The following is an 11,884-nucleotide window of genomic DNA, read 5'->3' on the forward strand; positions in this document are numbered from 1 at the left end:
GTCATAATTTGTTGGGGCCGCACCCATGATTTTCAAAAATATATATATAAAAAAAACATCGAATCTCAATTGGTCTTTTCCTGTAGTCGTCATCTGCATTGATCCAGCCCCCTTTCTGGTGTTTGGACAATATATAAACGGACAGAATTTCATCTCTCGCTGAGCTACCTAGTAACATCCTAACCATTGCGTGGACCTCAGATGGGGAGGGTTTACAGCTGAGATTGACGTGTGTTTCAATGGCAGCCGGAAGAGAGAGAAAGCGGGGCGACAAGACGAGCACCCAGCCCAATAGAAACGGTACCAAGGAGTCACCTGTTGATCCGTAGGCTTTATGATGGTAAGTCAGACGTCCTCTATTTCACTTTCACATGTTAGACAGGTAAAAAAAAATGTTAACTTGTTGTAAAGACGTTGCCATTGTAGAGAGAATTGTACAGACAATATATTGTGTTGTTTACACAATTATGGTTGAAGGGATCCAGGACGTGCCCGAAAGAAGAAAACGGTCAGTGTGAGAAGTACATTTGTTCGTATCATTGGCAAATTAACAGTGGACTCCATATTTACAGAAATTATTCTGAAATGCAATGTCATTCTCTCGCTCCATATAGCTTGAGCCCCGAGACAAATATTCCCGATCCCGTTGCTGTTTTTTTTTTTTTGTCGAACAAATCTCAAAATGTTGTGTGTATCGGTTAACTTTCAGTAGCCTATTTACGTAGTTTGTCTTCATTTACGTCGAATATCTAGGGTATTTTAATCAGCATTAGATGGAAAACTTTCGTGCAACATGTGGTTTCCGGGGCCGGTGTAGGGAAAGGCGAGTCTGATGCTGGGGTTAGGGCGTCATTCAGCACTGAGCCACTGGACAGCTCCCACGTCCACAATGTCTATTCGACAATCAATAACAAATATCGTTTATAAAAATTAAATAAATTCGCTACTAGATTTTCAATTTGTTTGTTGGTCCTGTTAGCAACAAGATCAGACCATGTAATGACATCATTAGTCGACTACTAGTTCTTCCACACCACCTTTCATTCATCTGGCCTTGTTTTCTTCATTGAAATCCCCAGTTACTTTCAAGTGGAAAGCTTCATGAAATCCATGTCAAAAAGAGCCATTGAGATGTTCATATATAATTTTACATTTGAGTGTCATTTAAAAAAAAAGATATGTTACTGTCAACAGAAAATGAAGGAAAGGCATGACTTGGAAAGCAAGACCTACTCAAAAGAGGAATTGACTTTTCCACATATAATAACACATCTCCTCTAAATGATCTGTTTTCCTGAGAGAGAGCTTTCTCCGCCTGTGATCTGCCAGCCTCTCTACAAACCATGGTTGCCAACATTTACTGTCATCCTTTCTTCCCCCCAACCTTCCCTTCCCACCCCCCCAACCTTCCCTTCTCTTCCCTTACTAAATTGTCACCACCACCCCACCCTCCTCTCCCAGTTGCTCCCAGTCCTGTTGCATAGCTACCTGCTCTGCCCATGAAACACACTGGAGATGGAAGACAATGATTATAGCTGTGAGCGTGCACACTATCCAGATGATAAAATCAAGCCAAAAGCAAATAAAAATTGGATTTATCTCCTTGTGGAAGTTCAGTCTTTGACTGTCGTCTGTTTTCCTTAGTGGTGACAGTACTGTGTAGATAATGTAACACAATATGAACACTATGATAATGTAGAACCGTTTTCACAACTATCTACAGTATGTAGCTCAGGCAAACCCCAATATTAAGGCCATCTCTATTTCTTTAATATTGGAATTTGATGAGAAAAGAAGGCACTCCATGCAGTAGCAGTGCTTTAGCAAATAGGGTTTATTACGAGTGCTATGTTCCCCTCCCCCATCTCCCCTCATACTGCTGTCCTCCTCTTCCCCCATCTTCTCCTTTGCCTCTTTGAGAAGGGCTGAAAGGTTGGCATTAGAACAAAGGCAGAACGGAATGTCAACAGGCTTCATACAGAAACAGGTAGACAGAGAGAGAGACAGAGAGATAGAGAGAAAACACAGGGATGAGAAAAGGACAGTGCAAAATAAACCTCTCACCTCTACACCCCTTGTCACTTTTCATATCTTCCACTAGAGTTCCAACTACAGCTCCCAATAAGTATGAGTAGTAGAGTGTGGTATTTACATGTTGAGTGCATACTGTATAAATGTGGATGTGCAGAGCGGGAATAAAAATGTTAGGTGGGTGCATATGTGAAATGTCAAGTGGAATGGGATTTTTTCCCTCATAATTTGTGTCAAGGCTCTGTGCTATCACGTCTTTCTTAATATTTTCTTTCAGCTGAATCAAAGGATCCGGAACACCAGATGGATGAATGGATGGATGGAGCGAGAGACAACTGATCCTAGTGCTGTGTGGAAGACTAGTGATTTTGTTGTGATGCTGAGCAATGAGAACAACAAGTCCCAGTCTGCCTCTCAGCACAGGGCACTGGCCTACAGTCTGCTGCATACTGCAAGTTCAAGTCCCAGTCTGCCCCTCAGCACAGGGCACTGGCCTACAGTCTGCTGCATACTGCAAGTTCAAGTCCCAGTCTGCCCCTCAGCACAGGGCACTGGCCTACAGTCTGCTGCATACTGCAAGTTCAAGTCCCAGTCTGCCCCTCAGCACAGGGCACTGGCCTACAGTCTGCTGCATACTGCAAGTTCAAGTTCCAGTTTGCTTATTCGTCATATACACATGATATACACAGAGTACCCAGTGAAATGAAATGCTGACTTGTAGGTTCACCTCTTGACAGTGCAACAACAGTAGAAAAAGTAAACAGGTAATAAAACAATCAAATGAAAACTCAATGGGATAAAATAGAGTAGTAATTTAGAAATAATATATTATAAAATATAATGCAAGAATGCAAATTAAATTAAGACTGATATTTACAATATGTGGTGGGAATTGTGCAACAGATTGTGCAATGATAATAGAGTCCAGTAACATCAGGTGTGTGTGTGTGTGTGTGTGTGTGTGTGTGTGTGGTAATGAAAGTTAATTAAACACTGGAACATTGATAAAATACAAAACAGGTACAAATGGTCACATCCATACAATCAGAAAATACATCAGAAATGTGGAATCTCGTGAGTACACATGCTTTGATCAGTTTCCCAGGCATGCTGCTCAAAGGGAGAGGCAGCCATTTCCCCCTGGTAATCTTTTGAGACTAGCATTTTAAACTGATATATTTGAACTAGGGCAAACGTACAGTTCGAAGTACAGAAGGCCCACAGTGTATGGCTCTATGACTACACCTCATAGATAAAAACACTTTTAGAATTGCTTTATCTGACATCAAAGGATGTAAAAGAGGACATTTTGAAAATGGTCCATTGCTGAACTGGAATAATTCAAATGAATTTAGCATTCCACTGAGTGTTCCATTTGGCCCAATGACTGATGAAATGACGACAGCCTTTCTAGACTCCTCTGTATCCTATTGATTCTATGACTGCACACTGTCAGTGTTGCTGTCCAGCATGTCATAACTCCAGGCCTGGGTTCAAATATGTGTATTTGAGTATCTTGTATTGAAAATATTTTAATGGTTATTTGAAAAATCAAATAGTTGACCAAATTGTATTTAAGAGGATTTTCAAATATTTCTTTCAAATACTATTTTCAAATTCCTGGGTTAAACACAGAGGCATGTATTTGAGTCAGTATATTCTAATTTTTCAAATACATTCAAAGTTTATTTCCAAATACATGAATATGTTCAACTTCTTGTCTTTTCAAATAAAATATACCTGAATATTTACTTCGAATGTATGTGAAAGTAATTGAGATATTTGAAATAGCATTTGAACCCAGGTCTGCAACACACACACACACACACACACACACACACACACACACACACACACTTCAAAGGTCTTCATGTTACACCCCCACTTCAACCTTCCGCTGAGCGCCATAGTACTAATATTTATTGTGTATCTTATTCTCTTGACACAATTTTGCATGTTAAAGGACCAGTTGGTTAGAAGAACCCGTGGCTAGAACACAAAGCCTTTCATGCCCCTGCACATACCACCTGGAGGGGGCTTAAATTAAGGTGGGCCAATCTGAAATCAATGCCCATTTTCTCAAAATGTACCATTAAAGCAGCCATCAATTGCACACTTGTGACCACCCATAATGAGATATAGCCAATATTGTCAATCAATACAGCCTGAGGAGGAATGCTTCCCATATAACCACCCACGTCCTCCGACCAGGTAAGTCTGATTAGTCACAATGGGTGCTGCACATGGCTAGTGGATAAGGAGCATTCACCAATCCCACCCCATTACAATGGAAACCATTAACCACCCCCACCACCATTACAATGGAAACCATTAACCTCCCCCACCCCCATTACAATGGAAAGCATTAACCTTCCCCACCACCATTACAATGGAAACCATTAACCATCCCCACCCCCATTACAATGGAAAGCATTAACCACCCCCACCACCATTACAATGGAAAGCATTAACCATCCCCACCCCCATTACAAAGGAAACCATTAACCATCCCCACCCCCATTACAATGGAAAGCATTAACCACCCCCACCACCATTACAATGGAAAGCATTAACCATCCCCACCGCCATTACAATGGAAACCATTATCCATCCCCACCCCCATCACAATGGAAAGCATTAACCATCCCCACCCTCATTACAATGGAAACCATTAACCACCACCATTACAATGGAAACCATTAACCATCCCCACCTCCATTACAATGGAAAGCATTAACCACCCCCACCACCATTACAATGGAAAGCATTAACCATCCCCACCGCCATTACAATGGAAAGTATTCACCATCCTCACCACCATTACAATGGAAACCATTAACCATCCCCACCCCCATTACAATGGAAAGTATTCACCATCCCCACCGCCATTACAATGGAAACCATTAACCATCCCCACCCCCATTACAATGGAAAGCATTAACCATCCCCACCCCCATTACAATGGAAAGTATTCACCATCCTCACCACCATTACAATGGAAACCATTAACCATCCCCACCCCCATTACAATGGAAAGTATTCACCATCCCCACCGCCATTACAATGGAAAGCATTAACCATCCCCACCCCCATTACAATGGAAAGCATTAACCATCCCCACCCCCATTACAATGGAAACCATTAACCATCCCCACCGCCATTACAATGGAAACCATTAACCATCCCCACCCCCATTACAATGGAAAGCATTAACCATCCCCACCGCCATTACAATGGAAACCATTAACCATCCCTATTACAAATGAAAGCATTTTGAACACAGGATGAGTACCACACAGATACAACATCCAACCATAGGTGGAGTTTGGCTTCCTGTGTGGGAACAGTGGTAAGTGGTTAATGCCATAGACCTACGGCGGTTCACTTAAAGGGCCAGTCCGCAGTTGAAATAATAACAAAGTGTTGTCCCCACCACTGTTTCGGTAACAAGCTGATGGATGGGGCTGGAGAAATGTAATCACTCTCAAATACATAGATAGAGCTATGGATGCAAGGACTGACCATCCATGATAAACTACATGACAAAAAGTATGTAGACACCTGCTGGTCGAACATCTCATTCCAAAATCATGGGCATTAATATGGAGTTGGTCCACCGTTTGCTGCTACAACAGCCTCCCCTCTTCTGGGAAGGCTTTCCACTGGATGTTCGATCATTGCTGCGGGGACTTGCTTCCATTCAGCCACAAGAGCATTAGTGAGGTCAGGGACTGATGTTGGGCGATTAGGCCTGACGCTCAGTCGGCGTTCCAATTATTGGTCACATACACATGGTTAGCAGATGTTATTGTGAGTGTAGCGAAGCACAGAATAGTCTAGAATGTCATTGTATACTGTAGCATTAAGATTTTCCTTCACTGAAACTAAAGGGTCTAGCCTGAACCATGAAAAACAGCCCCAGACCATTATTCCTTCTCCCCCAAACTTTACAGCTGGCACTATGCATAGTAGGTAATGTCCTGGCATCCACCAAACCAAGATTCGTCCATCGAACTGCCAGATGGTGAAGCGTGATTCATCATTCCACTGCTCCAGAGTCAAACGGCGGCGAGCTTTACACCACTCCAGGCAATGCTTGCTCAGCCTTGGAAACCCATTTCATGAAGCTCCCGACTAACAGTTCTTGTGCTGACATTGCTTCCAGAGGAAGTTTGGAACTTGGTAGTGCCGAAGTACACCATCCCAACCGTGAAGCACAGAGGTGGCAGCATCATGTTGTGGGGGTGCTTTGCTGCAGGACGGACTGGGGCACTTCACAAAATAGATGGCATCATGAGGCAGGAAAATGATGTGGATATATTGAAGCAACATCTCAAGACATCGGTCAGGAAGTTAAAGCTTGGTCGCAAATGGGTCTTCCAAATGGACAATGACCCCAAGCATACTTCCAAAGTTGTGGCAAAATGGCTTAAGGACAACAAAGTCAAGGTATTGGAGTGGCCATCACAAAGCCCTGACCTCAATCCCATAGAAAATTTGTGGGCAGAAATGAAAAAGTGTGTGCGAGCAAGGATGCCTACAAACCTGACTCAGTTACAAAAGGTCTGTCAGGAGGAATGGGCCAAAATTCCCCCAACTTATTGTGGGAAGCTTGTGGAAGGCTACCCGAAATGTTTGACCCAACAATTTAAAGGCAATGCTACCAAATACTAATTGAGTGTATGTAAACTTCTGACCCACTGGGAATGTGATGAAAGAAATAAAAGCTGAAATAAATCATTCTCTCTACTATTATTCTGGCATTTCACATTCTTAAAATAATGTGGTGATCCTAACTAGGATTAAATGTCAGGAATTGGGAAAAACTGAGTTTAAATGTATTTCGCTAAGGTGTATGTAAACTTCCGACTTCAACTGTATATAGTGTATAAAAAATGATTGTTTTAACCATATTTTGAGGCTGTATAGTGTTTGTTTACATTGACTTTGTTAACAAACATTTGAGTAAAACATTTGTCGACCATACTCACAAACTTTTGCTTAGACCCGAGGTTTATACATGTGGTCTATGGCTAGATGCTAACTTTTCTCATAGGCCAACCTGGCACCATTAGCCACTACACTGAGGACATCCAGCAGAGCAAATAATTATATATGTTAACAGAATAATAGATACATTTATCAACAGGGTTGGGTAGGTTACTTTCTTAATTTGATCCGTTACAGTTACTAGTTACATGTCCAACATTGTAATCAATAACGTAACTAATGTAATCGGATTACTTTCAGTTACTTTTAGATGACTTGCCCCTTACGAGGCATTAGAAGAAAACAGAAAGGAATGTTACCAATTCAATTACTTAAATACCCCTTGATCTTCAAGAGTGTGTCATCAAAGTTGTCTCTGACTTGTGGTAAGACTCGCTAAGACAGAATAAACTTCAACTTGTGCCTCTTTTCAATGGTGATTTGAATGTCATTGAGAAAACAGATAAGTGTAATTTTGCATTTATTTCCTCAAAAATTACAATTTCTGAATTTAAAAGTAATCTTAGAAGTAATGTGTAATCTGATTACAATGCTTTTGCTGGTAACGGAACTGATAATAGTTAATAAATAAAACATCTGTTACATGTAACAGAATACATGTACAGTATAATTAAGCAATAAGGCCAGAGGAGGTGTGGTATATGGCCATTATATCACGGCTAAGGGCTGTTCTTATGCATGATGCAACGCGAAGTGCCTGGATACAGCCCTTAGCCGTGGTATATTGGCCATATACCACAAACCCCCCAGGTGCCTTATTGCTATATAAACTGTTTACCAATGTAATTAGAACAGTAAAAATACAGGTTTTGTCATACCCGTGGTATACGGTCTGATATACCACGGCTGTCAGCCAATCACCATGCTGTGCTCGAACCACCCAGTTTAAAATTACTAGTGGTGCAGTCTGGAAAGGTAGGAAGTTCAAAGGGATACAACAGCTGTGAGTTTGAATCCCTCTTGGGGCATTTTTTTCTTAAGGAAATTACGTTCTACTTCTGGTCCTCAAGTCAAATAACGTATATGTGATGAAGTAGAGCATTATAAAAATGCATGTAAAAGGATATAGGTCCACATAGGTGTACACATCCATGTAATATATGTATTATAATGTGATTATTAGCAGTGTGTCTGCAAGCAGGCCCGGGCCCAGGCATAAGCGACATAAGCGGGGTCTTAACTTACTATTGAGAGTAAGAATAGTAAAATACACCAAGTGAAATTTAGAAATGTGATTGTTCATCAGCAGTTTTTCTCTTGTTATGCAAGTCACTCAATTAGCTGACAATTACCCATGTCAATCTTTTGATTGGTAGTTAGTCTAGCCAGCTATCTAAACTTATAGTAATCATGGCCAAATACCGACCGGGTACACAGGGCATGTGCTCAGGGGCCCTGACTTCTAGGGGGCCCCAATTGATTTTGTTAGTCACTCTCAGTCAGATATCATATTAACATGGCATAAGTCATGGCAACATTTGTAAAATTTTAGGAATTTTGCTTTTAGACGGCAATGCCGCCCCTATTTTGACGTAATTCCTGTCTTGTTTAGGTTCCACCTCTGAAGAATGACGCAGGCTGCAAATACTTATTCACGAACTGGGGGTGGGAACGTTGTGGTGGACAAATAACAACAAGTAGGGCACTGACAACTGCTAGCTAGCATGCCAACCTTATCCAGCTAGCAAATGTTATTGTTGTTGCTACACCGTATTCAAAAGATCAGCCAGCAGGAGCTGGATTTGTCATAAGCATTTAGGGAAAACTTCTCCACAGATGGATAGGGGAAACCAGTATCTTTGACTTTGCCATCTATTGTTATCTCCAAAGTGTTGGCATGTTCCATAAATCTTCTTGTAGCATGAACACAACCAGTCATGATATTTTAATCTGATTGTCAAACGTATCACTTCAAAAAGTAAGCTACCTGTGCACATTCGTCTACTCCAAAACAATTCCAGCATCCAAACTGAATGTAGCCTACAGTGCATTCGGAAAGTATTCAGACCCCTTGACTTTTTCCACATGTTGTTACATTACAGCCTTATTCTAAAATGTATTAAAAAACATTTTTCCATCAATCTACACACAATACCCCATAATGACAAAGCGAAAACAGGATTCTCTGGTCTGATGAAACCAAGACTGAACTTGTTGGCATGAATGTCAAGCATCACATCTGGAGGAAACCAGGCACCATCACTACGGTGAAGCATGGTGGTGGCAGCATCATGATGTGGGGATGTTTTTCAGCGGCAGGGACTGGGAAACTAGTCAGGATTGAGGGAAAGATGAACAGAGCAAAGTACAGAGAGGTCCATGATGAAAACCTGCTCCAGAACGCTCAGGACCTCAGACTGGGACAAAGGTTCACCTTCCGACAGGACAACAGCACAAAGCCAAGTCAACATAGGAGTGGCTTCGGGACAAGTCTCTGAATGTCCTTGAGGTTCCCATCCAGAGCCCGGACTTGAACCCGACTGAACATCTCTGGAGAGACCTGAAAATAGCTGTGCAGCGACACTCCCCATCCAACCTGACAGAGCTGGAGAGGATTTGCAGAGAAGAATGGGAGAAACAACACAAATAGCAGGCATGACAGTCCCCCCCCCCCCAGGGCGAGCCTGACGGGCCGGTCAAAGCACAGGCGCTAGAAAAGCCAAAAAGGTGTGGGAGCCTGGCGAGCCGGCTGAGGGATAGGAGCCCGGTGACCTGGCTGAGAAGTAGCAGCTAGGGCTTCCACACCCTAGCAGGCTCGAGAGGTTTCCTTGCCCTGGTTGGCTTGGCAGGCGCCCATCCCGCCTCAGCCGGATTGTCAGGTTTTTACGCCCAGCCGGCTCATCAGGCTGCTTTCGCCTCAGTCAGGTCATCGGGCTCCCACACCTCAGCGGGATCGACAGGCTTTCACGCCTCAGCCGGATTGTCAGGCTTCTATGCCTCAGCCGGCTCGCCAGGCTCTCACATCTCTTCCGGTTCTTCAGGATTTTACACCCACCCAGCTTGTCCAGTGCCCGTGCCACGGCTGGCCCATCAGGCTCCCCCAGGTGGGACGCCGGGTGGCGCCCCTAGAGGGGGGGGTACTGTCACACCTGCTCCCGCTCTTCCCCCCTGGCGCCCGCACTCCACCATCCCATCTCTGGGGTACATCATCTCCGCTGGGAGTGTCCAGATGGATCCCTGGAATGTGGGAGCGGTGGTGAATTGGCCCCAGCCTTCGTCCAGGGTGCAGCTGCAACGTTTCCTCGGGTACGCCAACTTTTATCGCCGCTTCATCCGGGGTTACAGCACCCTGGCTTCCCCCCTGTCAGCACTCACTTCTCCCAAGGTTCCGTTCACGTGGTCCCCAACTGCTGACCAGGCGTTCCAGAACCTCAAACACCACTTCACCACTGCTCCCATCCTGGTTCATCCTGACCCTTCCCATCAGTTCGTGGTGGAACGCCACGGAGAAAACTACGATGTGGGAAATCGTGAGCTTTTCTCAGTGAAGATGGAGGAATGGAGGCACTGGCTGGAATGGGTGGAACATCCGTTCATCATATGGACCGACCACAAACATCTGGAGTATCTCCGCACCGCCAAATGCCTCAACTTCAGGCAAGCTAGATGGGCCCTTCTCCCTCTCATATCGGCCGGGATCCAAGAATGTCAAGCCAAATGCACTGTCTCGCCATTATAGCCCCACGGCTATTACCCTGGAGCCCAGGACCATCCTTCCCACCTCGTGCATGGCAACGGCACTCAGCTGGGGTATAGGGAAACGGGTCCAGGAGGCACAGCATTCTCACGGGGGTCCCAATAACCGGATGTTCGTGCCTAACGTGGTCCGCTCCGTGGTCCTGGAGTGGGCCCACTCCTCCAGACTAGCCTGCCACCCGGGGTCCCGCCGGACCCTGGCATTTGTGCGATGACACTTTTGGTGGCCCACTATGGTCCCTGACGTCTCCGCATTCATCGCAGCTTGCACAGTGTGTGCTGAGAACAAGACTCCTCGGGCAAAGCTCCGGCTGGCCTTCTGCAAACTCTGCCTGTCCCTCACTGTCCCTGGTCCCACATATCCCTGGATTTTGTCACGGGTCTCCCCCCGTCTGAGGGCAACACTGCCATCCTGACTGTGGTTGACCGGTTTTCCAAGGCTGCCCTCTTCATTCCTCTCCCCAAACTACCCACGGCCACGGTGATGGCCCAGCTCATGGTGCAGCACGTCTTCCGGATCATGGACTGCCCGTGGACATGGTCTCCGACCGGGGTCCTCAGTTCTCGTTCCAGTTTTGGAAGGCGTTCTGCACCCTCATTGGGTCATCGGCCCGCCTGTCCTCTGGGTTCCACCCCCAGTCCAATGGTCATTCGGAGCAAGCCAACCAGGACCTTGAGACAACTCTGTGCTGCCTGGTCTCCACCAGCCCCACCACCTCGAGCCAGAAGCTTGTGTGGGTGGAATACGCACACAACTCCCTTCCTTGCTCTGCCATGGGCCTATCGCCCTTTGAATGTTCCCTGGGTTATCAGCCCCCGCTCTTCCCCGAGCAGGAGGAAGAGGTCGGCGTACCTTCTTCCCAGATGTTTGTCCGCCACTGTCGTTGTACCTGGAGGAGAGCCCGATCGGCCCTCCTCAAGACCACCTCCAGGTATCGACAACAAGTGGATCGCCATCAGACCCCGGCTCCCTGGTATCATCTCGGGCAGAAGGTATGGCTATCCACCCGGGGTCTGCCCCTCCGGGTGGAATCCTGCAAACTCTCCCCAGGTTTATTGGCCCGTTTCCCCATCTCTAAAATTATTAGTTCTTCTGCTGTTTGTCTTCTGTTGCCCCGTGCCCTTTGTGTACACCCCACCTTTCATG

This window comes from Salmo trutta, chromosome 21 (genome assembly GCF_901001165.1).
Source record: "Salmo trutta chromosome 21, fSalTru1.1, whole genome shotgun sequence".
NCBI lineage: Eukaryota > Metazoa > Chordata > Actinopteri > Salmoniformes > Salmonidae > Salmo > Salmo trutta.